This window comes from Lactuca sativa, chromosome 2, assembly GCF_002870075.4.
Source record: "Lactuca sativa cultivar Salinas chromosome 2, Lsat_Salinas_v11, whole genome shotgun sequence".
Taxonomy (NCBI): domain Eukaryota; kingdom Viridiplantae; phylum Streptophyta; class Magnoliopsida; order Asterales; family Asteraceae; genus Lactuca; species Lactuca sativa.
This window is the reverse complement of record NC_056624.2, coordinates 112,911,051-112,924,546: the sequence shown is the minus strand read 5'-3', so window position 1 is coordinate 112,924,546 and position 13,496 is coordinate 112,911,051.

Here is a 13,496-nt window from a genome sequence, read left to right as displayed (position 1 = left end):
TTTTAAACCACAAATAGTTAATATAATATAAATATATTTTTTAAAACACAAACATTTCATATTAAATTAAGGAAGTTACAATAAATTTAAACCTAAAATATCTAGAAACATGATTTAATAATTCAAACCACGACAAATATGACTTAACACCGACAAACATGACTTAATACCTAGAAACATGATTTAATAAAAATACTATGGCTTATCCCAGTTGTATTTTTTTTAGCAAAATCCTTCTTTGCATTGTTAAAAATATGACAATCCTCCTCGGACAAGTTCTCCCTTCGGGGTTAAGAAAAGATTTAACACATGGTTCCTTTCTTTTATCGCACGGTTCATTTCTTTTATCTTTTCCAGTTCCAAAAAACCCTCAAGTTTATCGTCTAACCCTTTGATGTCGCGCCTTATCTCCTCCACTTCAGCCGATAAACTTTGTACTCCTTTCAACTTTCTTTTTGCTTTGTCTTGTCCCATAGGACGAGTTGGAACTTTATAAGGATCATCATTATTGAGGTCAATCCCTCCGCTACGCGCATCGAAAGATTGATTGTGGGTGGTCTCGGAAGATTTGATTCGTTTGGAAGTGCTCACGTAAGCATCAACACTTCTTAGACTAAGCCATATTGGTTTGCACTTCACAACTACTCAAATCGTCTCATTGCCAAAAGGTTTTCCGACTTTGGCCTTGTAAATCTTACGAACTTTTGGTAACACATCCATCTCGTTTGCATCACTTTGGGGGTTGCAGATCGTGTTCATGTAGATACCATTAAACTCCATTGAGGCTTTGTTGGCGATCCTCCATTTCGAGTAAAGTTGATCAGCATTACAGTACTGCCTTTTCATTCGATAAAAAAATTATGCCAAACTACAGCTTTGAAGGTTGTAGAATCTTGGTTTTCGCTCGTCTGCGGATCCTCCGAGACACCTAGGCATGCTTGCGCTAGTGTCATCTCCTCATCATGCGTTCACCCTTTGCTATGTAGCCTTCTTTTTTCCTTTATTTTTTAGTGTTAGTTCGACTTCGGTCTCTTGTAATAACTCTTCAAAGGGTCCTTCACCGAAGAATTAGTTGACTCATCGAGTAGACGACGTGGCTGGCATTGAAAATTACTTTGCGGTTGAGGTTGAGAAAAGAAGTGAGTTTCTTGAACTGTCTCAAACGGATCAGGGTCCAAATTTGGACGCCGTAGTGGTTGAGATTGGTTGTGGTAAAAATGCATGGGTTTAGACTAGTACGGATTAAATAGAAACATTTGTGGAGCCATAAAGGAAAAATATAAGCTAGCGGGTGAGTGCATGGGTTAATCATATGAAGTCGATAACATGGTGATGATAAAAAGTTTGATTATTAAGTGTTTGGATGTGGAAAGATTAGTGATGGAAGGTTTGAAGATTTTTTTTGTTGGTTCTTTGGATTTTTTTTGTTGAGATGAAGATATTTTTGTATTGGTGAAATATTGAGGGTGTGAAATATTGAGAGTGTTTTTGAGAGAGGTAATGATATTTTGTGTGTGTTTAAAATGTTGAGGATATAGTGTAACTTATAGTAGATGAATTGTAATTAAAAATTATAAATTAAAAAAAATAAACGTTTTTTTATTAAATTACTAGGTGTGAGACCCGTATATTATACGGGTTTATTAAAAATAAAATTTTAATATCAGTATATAAATATGAAATATTTTATAATATAATACTTTACATAACATAATGTAATCTTCTGAAAATTTACAAAAGAAACTAAATCGTTTGAAGTATATATAAGAATTTATTATCAAATTAATATGATGATTTTATTTCCTTATAGAACCCATTACAATTTTATGGAAATTTATTTTAAGAGGATGAAAATTCCTAAAAAATGACAAATAGAAACCATTTTCCTAGAACATTTCTAACTTAGGTTTAATGAGTTAATAATGGTAATGTGACCTTGAATAGAATTGAGTAAATTTTGTGGGTTGAGTTTAATGAATGGAGCGTTTAATCACATTTAAACATGGAAATTGCTTTCCTTTTTTCTTTCTTAAAAAAAATAACAAATTATATTGAAAGTAACATTTTTTTTTTGCAATAAACAAACCGTATATTATTATTTTTTTTGATTTATAATTTATTTTATTTTATATTTTGTAGTTGAATTTATTAAGTTAATTTATAATTTTCTAGTCTAAACAATAGAAAATATGTAAATATTAATTTTAACCTTTAATTGATATTTAGTAATTGTAACTTTGAATTTTTAATTAATATAATATTCTAGTTTTATTTATTAATATTACTAGGTGTAAGACCCATGTATTACATGAGTTCATTTAAAAGAAAATTTAACTATAAAATTCTTAACATTTTAAGAAATTTGAATTTATAAGAAAAATTAGAAAAATAATGAATTATTAAAATTAAAGTGTTTTTTTTAATTTAAACTAATAATTTAGATAAATAAACATAGGAAACTAATAAGGCTTTAATTTAGAAATTTTGAAATTAGAAGAAATATCAACAAATGATATTGATATGTATTTATTTTTACATTTATTGCAATTATTATAGTTAAATATTATGTGAAATTTAATAAAATGGAAAAAAAAAACCACAAAATGCCATATAGAAATAAATTAATTGAAAAAAACTCCAAAATGACATGTGGCCAAATCAATAAGAGTGTGACATGTGGCAAAAAGATTTTCATTTATTAAAGTAGATTTATAAAATAATATATAATAAATTGCTTATGTGGCAATTCATTGAACTCTTATGAGTTTAATGGAGTGTAAAGTTTAATAGTAAAATGATATAGTTAATGGAATGTTGATGTAATAATCCATTGAACTTTTAAGAGTTCAATGTAGTGGAGATGACCTTAGTATGATTGGTAATGTCTTTTAGCACCCAAATCATTGTGTCGGTTGTGTTCTTATTATTCTATATGTGAAATCAGGCTTTCATGTCATATCTGTTGGATTATGGTGTGTAAGGTCTTAACTAAATTGATATAATTTATTAAATAATAGTAAAATCCTTTTTTGGTTGCCATCTTAACCAAAAAAATGGCTTGGATTGATTATATAAGAGACATAATTAATTTATTAATATATTATGGAATAATATATTAATTAGAAATGGAATTATTAATTAAGAATTAATTTAATTAATTATGTTGGATTAATTAGAATTAACTATTGAGTCTAAGGGGGTAGAATGAAATTGTTCAATAGTTAAGCGAGGAGACATTCTGGAACCTCCCTGCCAGGGACGATTTTAGGAGCTCTTGGAAGGGTTCCAAAAGCTTTCTTAGTCACTAAGGAAATTGATAAGGATTAAGCAAATATTTCATTTAATATTCTTGATTCAAATTTGGGTTTCCTACAAGTATAAATAAGGATATCCATAAAACTCAAAGAACCCGACATTCTCACAAGGGATTTCGAAATTCTCTTCTTCCTCTCTCTATTTTCGATCCTAGGGTTTTTCCTAGGGTTTGGGTGTGATTCATTAAAGGGTTCCACACTATTAGGGCTAGCACTCCAAGAGTCTTCAAAGTATATTGTTATATTCGAAAATAACAATAAGGTATGTTTTATAACCCTTTTGATTTTCGATTTTAGCTAGGTTATTTACTAGTTTCAAAGTATGTTGCTATTATGAAAAAAGCCATAGAGTTGTTTCTAGGATTACATGTGCCCATAATTAGTTATGTTAAATTCCGCAAGTACATAGAAGTAATCTAGAAATCCCATAAATTGACAAAGCTATTGCTACTCCTGAGGAACTCACTGATTATAATCAGCACGTAGATGATGCCACCAAGGTCGCTTGGTTAATGTCTACAACCATGAAACCTGGTCTTCAAAATTCCGATGAGGACTACTGGCCTTATGAAATGAACATGGCTCTTGCTCAAATGTTCCACAAGAAAGCGAGACAAGAGCATTATGAAGGTGTGAAGGCCCTGATGAGATGTAAGTTGGAAGAAGGGGAATTAGTGTGTGCTTGTGTGTAGAAGATACAGAGACATGTCGAAAGGCTTGAGAAGCTCAATGTGAATTTCAACAAGGAGCTTTCCATTGACATGGTGCTCAAATCCTTGCCCAATAGATATGATCAATTTATTTTGACTTATCATTTGAACAATACTAAGAGCACATTGTTAAGCTTCATAGCCTATTGCATATAGCTAAAGCAGGAATGAAAAAGTCTCATTCCAATAATTTTGCAAACACCCCATTCATGGCTATTTAACAAGGAAAGGGGAAGAAGAGAAAGGCATATTCCAAACCTAATTGGAAAAGGAATGTTGATATTATAGAGTCAAGTAGGTAAAATGAAACATCCCAAAAATACTGTGATAACCCGAAATTTTCATTTGCGTAAACTCTGCAATCAAGCACATTAAAAATTAGCCAAAACCATCCCAAAACATTTTTGGCCGAATTTAAGCCCTTCGAGTGTTTTATTTTAAAATTTTGTCGAACGAACAATTTTATGGAAATGTCCGTTAGGAGTGTTATGTAGCAAATAACCATTTAACACCTGTTTACGGCCAAACAAGGGAGTTTAGATAGGAAACCCAAATGGCTATATATGGCACTTAGCCATTTTTCCTTCATTTCTTCCATTTCAAGCTAGAGAAAAACCCGATTTCTCTCCCAAGGATCTTCAAGTTTTCGTCCCAACCCTCGTATATGTAATTACTTCTATCCTAAAGTATATTAAGGCTTGTTATACTTCCATGTATCAAGAAATCACCCATGAAACACCAAGAACAAGGTGTTTACGGTCCAAGATGTTCTTGGACTATAAACCCTAAAATGGGTGCCAAAGTGTGCCCTAGTTCCTTCTAAGCCTTGAAAACTAGCATAGATCCTTTCCTTGATAAGTTTAGCACTTGAAAACACCAAAAATCCCCCAAGAACATGAGTTTACGGTTTGGGGACCTCCCAAAAACCGCAAACACCTTCCAAAGGGTGTTTTGATGCCCTTAACACCTTATATGGCTTGTATATGTGACTAGAACCTTGCATGCTTAACCTAGAACCACCAAAACACAAAGGAATGGGGAAAACATGAGTTTACGGCCGTAAACTCATGTGTTTACGACCGTAAACACCCCAAAGAATGGTCCAAGGACCGTAAACTCCACAAAGGGTCCATTTCAAGCCCCAATCACTTCTATTGCCCTTGATTCGAGTCTAGCATCATTCCTTGAGTAGTTTAAGACCTTTAAGCACCCAATGACACCATTGCCATGAGTTTACGGCTGTAAAATCATGGGGGAAATGGTCTTGAAACCGTAAACACCCCTAAGGGCCACCATTTGAGGAGTAAACTCCAATGTGAGGCCATACTCTCTTTATATGCAACCCTTGGTACTTCTAGCACTTGTGGTGAAGTGTTTTCGTGCATTAGTATGCCTTTACTTGCATAATTAGTTGTTAAATGACTAATTAGATACTTAAATGTATCATTACATGTTCAATAGGATTCGCGCATGTGGTCAAGTCCTCACTCGACACTTAGCATCCTATATCATCCGTTCATCCGAATCACCCACGTCAGGTGAGTTCATACCCCTGAATCAACATTTTAAATGTTTTTAAAATGCTTTTATGGGGGGGGGGGGAGGGGAATACAAGTTAAACTGTAGAGTTGTTATATCAATCACATGTGATTAATAACTGTATAGCAAAATAGATTTTTGCTTGTTAAACTGCTTTACCAGCTAAAGGTTTTCAAATCTTGTTTTCAAATCTCGTTTAAAGTATGAATATCTGTTGTTAGATTATTAAAGATTTTCCAAAGGTTTTCCAAGCTTATTTTATAGACTGACATCAAGTCATAAATTCTTATTTATAAAGTATTCCAAAGGTTTTACCAAAGTTTCTGTTATGCTTTTATCTTGTTAAATGCATGTCTGTATATGTATAGTTATATAAGTAATGTTTGAAGGACTTAGGAAGGCTAACTCGCTTTGATTCCTTTTCCTTGTTTGGATGTAGCTTTAGGGTATCGGTTATCCGTCCGAAGGTCGTTTAATTATTAGTTATATACATATATATATATATATATCATGTATACATATATAGTCATAAAAATTCTCTCAGCGAGTTCATTTCCTTTGGGTAGCAAAGGCATCCTTCCATTATTCATATGCCTGAAACATTAGTAACTATTATAGGAATAGTTAGGAGATTTTATTTACTCTCTCTCTCTCTCTCTCTAGCACGAAGTATTACACAGGAGTCAGTTCATTCGTGAGTCTATATCATTATTTTAATACCTTAAATAGAATGTGACGTACAATTTCCCGATACGACGCTTCCTAGCGCCGTCGCCGTGTAACCAGAGTCTCCTGGAGGGAGAGCAGACATCATGTGTATAGATCTATACGGGACGGACACTCCCGCATCCTGACTGCTAGCTACAGTCCGAGCCGGTAAGGCCCATGGGTGACATAATGTCACAATGCATCATATGACCTGGAGGGTCATCAGGTATTCAATCGTCAATCAGCATGGTACATACGAGTTCACATTCACCCCTTTTATTTTAGACCTTGCTAGGCGTATTTTCCATTTAATACTCTCCTGGTGTCTATGTTTACTTATTTTTAGACTGAGCCAGGCGTATTGTCCATTCGATACCCTCCTGGAGTCTATGTTTTATTCACCTTTAGACTGAGCCAGGCGTATTATCCATTTGATACTCTCCTGGAGTCTAGGTTTTATTTACTTTTAGCCAGCAGTGTTTCTGCTGAGGTAAAATATTATTTTCCCCTATTATTTTTACTTGTGATTTTATCACAATTCCTTTAAAGTAAAATCTATATTTTGATAATGATAGTGCCTTTTGGGGAAAATTACTCCTTAGACATAAAACAGTCGAGTCTTGGTAGAAGACTGCTTTTAATAGAGATACTCCTTGGTTTAAACATAAAACAATTGGGTCTTGGTAGAAGACTGCTTTTAGTTAGAAAATATAGGATTTTCTGGAACGAATTCTAACACTCTGTAGATTCTAAATCACCATCTTTCATGAGTTTATTTTGAATAAAAACATGTATTTATAACCAATGTCATTAAATACTTATGAACTCACCAGCATTTAAATATGCTGATACTCGCTTTCAAAATAACTTGTATTCTCAGGTTATCGATAGACAGGTACACTCCGAGAGCTTTTGTGAAGACAGCCTTGTACCGAGTTGCACTCTATGTTATCCTCTGTATTTACTTGTTGTTATTAAATGTAACCTATGTAAAATTATTACTGTTAATGCAATGATTGTTGTACTTTGATTACTATACTGCATATGTTGTGATACTTGACATGACGTCATCCACTCCAGAACGTTTCCGCCGTTCTCGGTTTGGGGGTGTGACAGATTGATATCAGAGCATTGTTTATAATGAGCTCAATATATCAAATCATAAAAGATATACAGCCTATAAATACATTGGGATACAACACTGACCAAAAATTATACTTTAAAATATAACCATATTTTACAAAAGTATAAGAACATCCAGAATATAAAAACCCGAACAAAGTATCACAAGAAGAATAAGAATAAAAGTCTTTGGATGTTAACCATTACCGTCAAACCTGGGCAGTTATGTAATCGTAAGCTGGAATAAATGTAACCTGGTCAACTACATTTATTCGAGATGCGACTAACGTGTGCTTGGGAGTGATGGTGGCGTTGCAACAAATCTGAAACTTACCAAATAGGAATGCTAGAGCCAAACATAAAGTTAAAATACTATAGGAAGTATTTTATGATACCAAGAGATTCACAATAAACCCAGAAGCATGTTCAGAAAATAAGAATCAAGCAAGTAATTAAAATACTATAGGAGTATTTTAGGAACCATAAATAACCTTGTGTGAAAAACTAAAAGAGATCCTTATTGATAGACCTATGATTACAAAGTGCATACTTCCAAGATTATATATAGTAAGGATCTCATAGGCTAAGAATGTGCGGTTTCGCTCTACTTCCTTTTCCTTGTTTGGATGTGGATATAGAGTAGTATCACATATTCGAAGGCCTATCAGATCTAAGCTATATATGATTTGTATACACTATGAAATTGTAGCAGGACTCGATATGGATCACCTAGTGAAATGTTTTAATAATCTATTAGGATTCTTTAGACATTTCCATTCTCGCACGAAACCCTTTAGAAAACCTTATCCACTTCAGTGATCGGCAGGAGAGTCAATTCAGACCTAGAAGAGATTCATTGAGAAGGTTTCCAATTAGGAAATAAATGAACAGGGATGGGACTGTTGAAACCACCATGTGCCTATACCTTTTAGGGACATCGGTGGGGAATTCGCCTGAATATCCGAGAATCCAGTCATCCGTCATGAAGTGATGACACTCAGGATCAGGATCAAAAGTAAGGCAGTGATGACACTCAGGATCAGGATCAGAAGTAAGGCAATGATGACACTCAGGATCAGGACCAGAAGTAAGGCAGTGATGACATTTAGGGTCAGAATCAGAAGTAAGGCGGAGTAGAAATTCAATATGTCTATAAGAGAAGAGAACCTTAGGTAAATACCCGAAGAAAGCCAACGCCAGTTCCAGTCAGGGATGAGAAGTGGACAGAGGGAGCCAATGCATGGAACCCGAGAAGTGTCTTTTCCTCCTTATCGTCACGCTAATAAATCCATAAAATAATACAATTTAGTGAGTTAGTGATTACACTACTCACACTATGTGCCAGACAAATCGTCTTTCCCGTCGCAAGTAATACGAATAGATCGGATCTCAAACCCTCGATTTATAGTGTTTAGCCATAAGTTTTCATGAGCCCTTTTCTTCCGTGATCTTCGTTCCGAACTTCTCTTAGTTCTTTTCAAAACCGGAGAGTGAGTCTCTCCAGTATAAAGATAATTTAGTAGGAACGACACCCATTTTATGGCTTTCCGATACACTTACTCCTACCCAGTTACCCAGACTGCATCATAGGGATGTAGGTCGACACTCAGATAACCATAACTCGAGGCACGGGAAAATTTATGCCTATCGTAGTAAAGAAAGATACGTCTAGGGTTAACCATCGTCTCTCATCAGCTTGTTTTCCTTTTCGTGTAGGAAAAACCATGCCTCCGAAGAAACGTAACCAACCCGTTAGTATGACACCGATCCTTCTATTCGATGAAGCTACGTTTCAAGCTGCAGTCTCAGCAGCCGTAGCAGCTGTCATGGCTTACCTGAATGCTAACAACGCCAATGTTAGTAGGAGCCCTATCGGGATTTCCAATCAAAGCAATAGACAGCAGCAACCAGCATCGGTGTGTACAGCCACCCGAGAACCTCAACCAAATCCACTGAAGAGAAAGTTTAAGAACGAGGAAGGAAGTACCTCGACTCAAGGACCTCCCAAAGGGCACCGAGTTGAGGTAGTCAATACCCCTGTCAACCCTTCCGTCCCAACACCAAGAAGACCATACCTAGGGAACCTCCCCCGTTGCAGCAAGTGTAACTACCATCATCATGGTATCTGTCGGGAACTCTTTTGCGTTAGGTGCAACATGAAGGGGCATACCGCTGGCTTCTATAGAACCTCGTTTGAGTTCATTACATCAACCACCAATGTAGGGACCAGTCCAGTATGCCACCTATGTGGTGAAATCGGGCACTTCAAGAGGGACTGTTCAACGGAAAGAAATGACAAAGGCGCAGGAGAAGGTTGATCCTAATGCCTAGGGGAAAGCATCAGAGAACCCGGTAGAATTTTGGTACGTCTCTCAATCCTAAGTAACTAACCGAAAACTTTAAATAATCAATTCTAATTGTAACTACTCCCTTGTTAAGGCGAAAGTCGCAGCACTGTTGTAACACTTGAAAACCCATCAGGTAAAGCTATGATGGCTTAGTATATACGTTAAGGAGCTGGAGTCAAGAAAACCACTATGGGTTGAGTCAAGAAAAGGAGCTGGAGTCAAGAAAACCACTGTGGGTTGAGCTACTAAAATGACCACAAATTCGAAATTTGTCGTCATCCCGGTTGAGCCAACATAGTAGCTAACACCCTCGGTTAGGAAATGTAACTCAAGCCGTAAGAGTCAAACATTGACTATGACCATCCATTCACGCTTAAGCCCCACGAGTTAAGCATCTCAGCAGAAATCCCAGAAACCTGGGAGCTATGACAGGTTAAAACCTAAGAAGAGTGGATGAGAAAATTTGAAATTTCGAGTGACAGAACCCTATACTCTCTAGATTTGATCTAGATCGAGAAAACTCAGAAACACCAGAAGAGTAGTTGCAAGTAATACTCGCACTACTCAGGTACTTCGTCCATCCCGTTACCGACGGGTAGTGCCTAGGACACACCGCCTTCCCATGCGAGAAAAGTCACCGTCGCCCTATAGACGATAGACTGCATTCTCCGAAGTTAATACTAGAATGCCAAGAACCATAGAATAACCTTCGTGACCAAAAATACTTGAGGAAAGTAGGCGATAAGTTGTGTCAAGCTATATAACCCAGGTCGTAACGAGATTATAGACTCGACAACAGTCTAGGTGCTAGTCAATGGGTTATACAAGAACACGCGCTTTCTACGAGCTGGAGAGAGCTGACACCTTATTGGGGCATGTCTTAGAGATTTATTGAGCTACTAGGTGTTCCAAAGAATACAATCTCTAAAGAGATAGTAGAACCACCTCCTGAAATAGCCAACCATTTCAAAAAAAATCCCTAAGAACGAAGTTAACCCTAACCACAGACTGTTATGTTAGATGAGATTACATACCTTTTGATGAGATTGATTCCTTGGAGTTTGAGAGCCAAGCACCAACAGTGTGAATGCCTCAAATGGAAATCACAAATCACCACAAACACTTGGAAAACTTTAGAGAGTGTAAACTTTAGAGAGTGTACACACACTTGTAATTTTCGGCCACACACAAGCACACACACTAGTGGCTATTTCATGCAACTTAAGCATGCTTATATAGTGTGCATGGTTAGGGTGAAACCCTAATAACCCAAGACCTTTCCTTTTCCAAGGATCCATGGATTAAAAGCTCCATGGATCATCCATGGACTTCCATATAAGCCTAGCCCATTAACAAATGAGTGTTAGCCCACACCATATAAAACCAATAGCCCATAATCTAATTAGTCTTCCTTTTAATCTCTAAATTAATTCATAATTAATTTAAGACTAAGACTAATTAAATAACATGACTTCATATTAATATATTATAACTTATAATATATTAATAAACATATGTGTATAACTCTCATAAAATTATCCATAAATAGTTCGGGTGAAGTGCAACCCAAATGGACCATGTCGGGTCGGGTCAAGTATATACCAAATAAGTTATGGACTTAGACACCTTATCCAACAGTCTCCCACTTGGATAAGTCTAATAACTGTATTTGCGTATGTTACTTCAGGAACCAACCAGCAATCGTAGCTCTCGAAAACTCTGTTGAACTATGAAGCACCATTTTAAGATAAGTGATCATATAGTCCTCTGTTCTCATGATATCAGCCGGACAAATACATGGAACAACGTCGTACTTATTGTCCAACAATTTTTTCTCGATTTCCGATTTGTTTGACAAAGAACTTAACTGAACACATCAATTTAGTTCTGACCGGGCCCGGTACATAGGTCAACACAAAATCATCGAGGGGCCCAGATATCGCTTCTATTTCTAGAAGGAACAGATAAACTTCAACTCATATGCTTGTTCTACTACTTGTTGAATTGTACACAAAGGCACGTTTTATAACATCAAGTTACTGATGCGTTTATGTGCAATCAATGCACAACCAACTCATAGGTAACAACTCATATCTCTAGGTTTGAAGACTTATATGATATTACCGTCTCACGATCACTCGAGATAAATTCCATGAAGTGATACAAGTGAGCGTGGGTTTATTCCAATACTCATAACTTATGAGCACTCATGAATGTTGTAGTAACCATTGCTATGTCTAAACCTATTTAGCCATCTACAACCTTGATTCATGGTAGTCTTAATTCATACCTACTTCCAACATATGAACGACTGTGGAGTGTTTAAATAACTTAGTCATTCGAAAGAATAACCTAGCTATTATGGAAGTCAAAACATGCAAAGTGAAACACAATAATAATCGAATCCAATATGGTCTTAGAACCGTTTTGAATATAAATAAAACCACCTTTTATTTATCACCATATTGATTACACATTATTCATTGTATAATGTTTCAAATAATCAACTTAATACTTGAATAAAACAATAGTTATCCCATGCTCCTAGCATGTACACTTTGTTTTTCTAAACAATAGTTATGCCATACTCCTAGTATGCACACTATGTATGTCTATGATCTTTACTTTATGAAATAGATCAATTGAACATCAATCCAATGATACTCATTTCACAATCCCAAATCCTTATTGTAAATGTATGAATTCCTAATTCCTACCATTTACCAAAAATTTGTTAGATTTTAAACTTATATGCACTGATCCTCTCATAATGATTATGCACAAGGTCACCCAAACCTTGTCATCAGTCATTAGTCATTACAGAGTATTCCAAAGAAGATCAAATCTATGGAAACGAAGTCTCATATTCACAGTACATTGCTTTGAACATCCTTCTTGCATTAAAGTTTTCTAATCTTACACAGATTGAATCACTTCCACCTATGGAGACATTTCCATAGTCCTATTTTGACTATCACTTCTGAACAAGAGTTGCCTCTTTTCAGAAAATGTCAATATGGTCCTGCCAAAATTAACACTATACTTCCAAATGTCCATGAGCAACCAATCTTTGGCAAACCTCAGATTGTCCTCAACAATTGCTTAATCACTTTAGTCATATCCAGTTCTAGACTTTTCCCTTCTAAATGCCCTGAGCATTTGGAAAATTTAGAAAGGATGAATATTATAGCACATGAAATCAATCCTATATCCGAAGCATATGGGACACGATTCATGATGTCTCACATAAAGACATGATACTAGACCAGTCTCTCGCTACAATATTTTTATTTGCCATGTTTTCAAAATTTAAGTATGAAGAGGGATGTCGTAGTCATAATTGAATTTTGAGAACGCAATATATATAGAATTTCCTTAAGTTGAACCATTCAAGCATAAAATACATATATATATATATATATATATATATATATATATATATATATATATATATATATATATATATCCTTGACTAAAGATGATCAAAAAACTCAATCTAAGCTTTTAGAATTGAATTGAAGTATAATTTCCTCTCCCTTAATTATAGCAAAACGACTTTTTCAACCCCTGCAACTTCACGAATTGAAACTTTTGTTTTTCTATAATTAAAATTGCTAGCTTGCAATAATAGTAATCACAATTATCATGCTCCCACTAACATGATGATTATTAGCATAACACTCATGCTCCCACTAGCTTTGACATGTATTCAGAAATCGGTTGGACTTCTAAAATTTAGATTCATACACCTTTCC